General features: G+C 42.8%; 1 long non-coding RNA gene across 2 annotated transcripts; it reads left to right on the forward strand.

Annotated features, from left to right (window-relative positions):
* Positions 1-216: 216 nt before the first annotated feature.
* Positions 217-3419, forward strand: LOC111272807 (uncharacterized). Of its 2 annotated transcripts, none has more exons than XR_002687736.2 (3): positions 217-500; positions 1429-1578; positions 1683-3419. It is a non-coding gene; the product is annotated as an uncharacterized LOC111272807 (long non-coding RNA). The 2 variants fall into 2 exon arrangements; XR_015315851.1 differs by lacking the exon at positions 217-500 and adding an exon at positions 717-856.
* The last annotated feature ends 414 nt before the right edge of the window (positions 3420-3833 follow it).

Here is a 3833-nt window from a genome sequence, read left to right on the forward strand (position 1 = left end):
CCAGTTGAAAAACTGGTCAGACTGCTACTGACCAAGTCCTGTGGGAGAATACAGCCAAGTGCATATATATACTATGAAAGAAAGGCACTCGACTAGCAGACGACAGCCGACAGTGGCCCACTCAGTCACCCGTCGTCCCAGTAAGCTAAGTTCGAGGGGCGCCCTCTAATGTCTTAATATAATAGATGGTTGTGCATATATATATGGCTGTGTGGGTGCACGTGTATCTCTACGTGTCTGCCTATGTACACCATAATTAATGTTGTTGTTGACTACTGTCAGCATTTGACTTGAGCGCAGCGCGCGCGCGCGCGACTGGCTGAGTCTTTTTCGTTATGATTGCATAATAATAATAATGATCTCCTAACCAGAGCGGCTTGTCTCGTCCGTCGCTTATAAAGCAATTATGCGAATAGGTGCCTGCTGCCCTAGAGCCAGGCAGACTTTGTACCGCTCTTAGTTGACCGGCACAAAGTAATTGGCTCGCTCACCCGTACGCCGTATGTCGTTTTCTCTTATTTGCCCGTTTTCAGTCTTTTCCCTTTTTTTTTCGGTATCGTTTCTTTGCTTACGTTTGAACCGGCTTGATTGTAACCGTTGGCATGGTACTATGCTGTTGTACTTTTTTTGGCTTTGTAGTTCATATGATGCCGCTCCGCGCAGATGCCGGTAAACAGTTTATGTGAGGTACACAATGTACGTGTACGGAACAGCTGACATCGGCATATTGTGAAGCGTACTTCTTTTTCAAGTTCTAAGTTGACGGCAACTCGACTCTACACCGATACTTCGATAGTGACTTGTGGCGCTTTTCTTAAGTGCTCTTTTTATGCCTATATAAAACTTTTAACACTAGGTAAACAGCGTACCTGGAATAATAGCATTCGCTTGCTGCCTGCTTTTAGGCACCTTTTTCCACCACTTTGATTTGCCCGTGTCAACTTCCAAGCTATTCCACAATGGCATTCTACCACACTGCTCGGCAATGTTCTTTTCATTTTTTGCGAAAACGGAAAGCTCTGGAAAAGGATTTTTATCCCTATGTCAAACATATCTATATTGAAACAATTGTCTTTGTTTTTCCAGTTCTGTTTATTTCTTCAAGGTACACATATTTATCCAAATATCTACATTTTTGACCTGATTTTATACAAGGTTGTACGTATATTATTCAGATCCAAATTAATATTCCACCATTATTGTCGGTGGCAGTTTCCTGTTTGTCAACACTGCTTGGCCTAATAGAAATATGTATAGTTGCAGCTTCTGTCATGTTTGATGCTCACTTTTGTCTAACTACTGCTATTACAGCGATATCGGGTAGTTAGGCTGGATAACGGTAAGTCGCGAGACAACTTACAATGCTAAAAAACACTGTCTGCCAAGCACTCCAGCTATCCTAATAGATCCTATCATGCCTTATTTCAGATACAAACGTACACGGAAGTAACACTCGCAATAGGAATGTCCACTAGAAATGTCCAAATCGTCGAACGCGTTCGACGCGTCAAGGAAATATATATACCCTTTTGTACTACTTAACCTGCAAAACAATCGCGGTGGCGTTCGCAACAGCTGGTAACGAAAAACTTTTAGAAGAGCAAAGCCTACATATTGCGTGCATACGGTACATAGCCAGTCGTTGTTGAGAGGAAATTGCTTTTACATTTGATCTTTTACAGATGAGGTGGCGTCTCCATAGCAAACTCGAGTTGTCGGTATCGTCGTTCACAACAACAACAGCATAACATCCGCGCCATCATCCGGCCCGTCCGCAAACTAAAATCATGCGGTCGCCGTTTAATACTTCACTTGGCTGGCTGTCGGCCGGTCTCGTCTACCACGATCTTCCCGCCGTTTCTGTTTCGATCCCTCCTGAACTAGTTAGGGTGCCCCAAATTGCAGTCGGGGTCAGTACAGCCGTCAAACGATCAAAAGATTGAGACGTTTTCGCCAACTTCGTCAGCGAAGCGGTTAAGGAAGATTGAGCTGCAGCTCAATAGACGTACGGCTCGACCCAGTTCAACTATCTTCATCATGCCGTTTCGTATAGTAGAGCCGATACGTTTGCTGTCGACTCACGTTTCAACGGCCTGAAATTGCCCTGAGCGATATCGACATTGCCTGGTAGTGTCAGTTATACATAGCTCTCTTAGGATGTCGAAAGTTGAGGACAATTTCGGCCATAACAACAAACCTGATAATAATCTCACATGCATTAACGATGTTTACGTTTTTGACTTGCGCGCGATTACATTAGGCTTTTTTCAGCGGTATTCTAAACTTTGCACATTTTTACCATTTCATTTAACATTTGTACAAATTTACCATTTCAAGGCTTCCTTGTTACGTGGAAAAAACGTAGTTGAAAAAGCGATAGGTATAAACGAACTGTCGAATAAAGGAGGCTCATCTTACTTTCCAAAGCAGTGTTCTGAAGAACAACGAGGTGCGACTCGTAAAGGTCCTACTTCAATTATTTGAAACAGTGTGCGAGGACTGTAGTTATTCCCTTAGAATCCTTCAAAATAAATTTTCTTTGTAGGATATTTGATTCACAGCGCAGCAGACGCGTTGTCCGTATCCTATGACAGAACAAAACAAGTTCGCTTGCGCCGTTAAGTATTAGTACTGAGTTTTTGTCGTGACAAAAAGCTGCCTGAAAGACGATAAGAAGCTACCCAAGCAAATACCTAAAAGATAATAGACTAGAGGCTGGTATAAGAAGGCCTGCTTGCACTGTGAGACTTATACGCTTGTTTTTGTCTACACGTGTTTAACTATCATCATTTACAAAGTTTACGTGCAGTTGGTCTGGAGGTCAGTTAGTCAAACCTCAAAACGCTTCTCTCTGCACCCTCATGCAATGGATTGATCCTACATGCAGAATCGATGTTAACATGAAACAGCGGATATCCCCCACAGTTGCTGTATGGTCAAAAGGTGACAGTAAGAGAAAAATGGCGTCGATGTAACTATCTATAAACCCGTTTGTTTTCGATTTGCAGTCAAGTATCTTGACTCGACCTTGGATCTGCCCATCGCAGAAGCTACGAAGAAATATTTGATCGAATTTCTAGTAAGCTCTTGTTGGCAGTCGGGGATGCTTTGTAGAGCGAGTCTTGCTTTTACTGTTGTTGTTTATTAGTAGCAACGTGTTAACATAGTGGCAGATTATTCCGAAAAACAGGCCTAAGTTCGCCTCACGACTGTATGTGAGTGTGTCTGCAATTTACGTGTGTCGTCTGAATACTAAGCTCGTTGCCGGTATCGTCCGCTCATTGAGACGTGTCTTCTACTGGTACCTTACCTGTGTATGCGTTATTTGTAATCGAATGAAGCTTAAGTTGCAAAAATGTCTAGAAGGCCGGCTTGCTTCTAATTCTATGGGACGCGAAATAATAAAAGTACTGCCTTGCTCAGTCCACTCGTATCAGCTGCATCTGTGACCATGCGGACCGACTTGCCATTTGGAATATCTTATAATTGTACAATTCGAGCTCGTATAGGTCTTGGCTTATCGAATGGGCCGAAGTATTTGCTTACTAGATGTACATATACGAGCTCATCTGTTTCTTTGTTTGATTACACCTGTCGTGTAGTATAGAATTGGTCGATTTGCATAGACCGAACAAGACCGAACAGGATTAGAATAGCAAACCTTCAGGTTCCGGGTCCCGTATATCGCTGGCGGGATTCGGACTAGTGACCATTAAGGGTATATAGAAAAGTACTTTCTTAAAGGACGGAGAATGTACCTTAACGTCAAATTAAAAGCTGTTAAATTAAATCAACCGATTAATCCGTCTGCCATTGCGGTATGTTCCCGCCGG

Source organism: Varroa jacobsoni, unplaced genomic scaffold (genome assembly GCF_002532875.2).
Source record: "Varroa jacobsoni isolate VJ856 unplaced genomic scaffold, vjacob_1.0 contig03323, whole genome shotgun sequence".
NCBI lineage: Eukaryota > Metazoa > Arthropoda > Arachnida > Mesostigmata > Varroidae > Varroa > Varroa jacobsoni.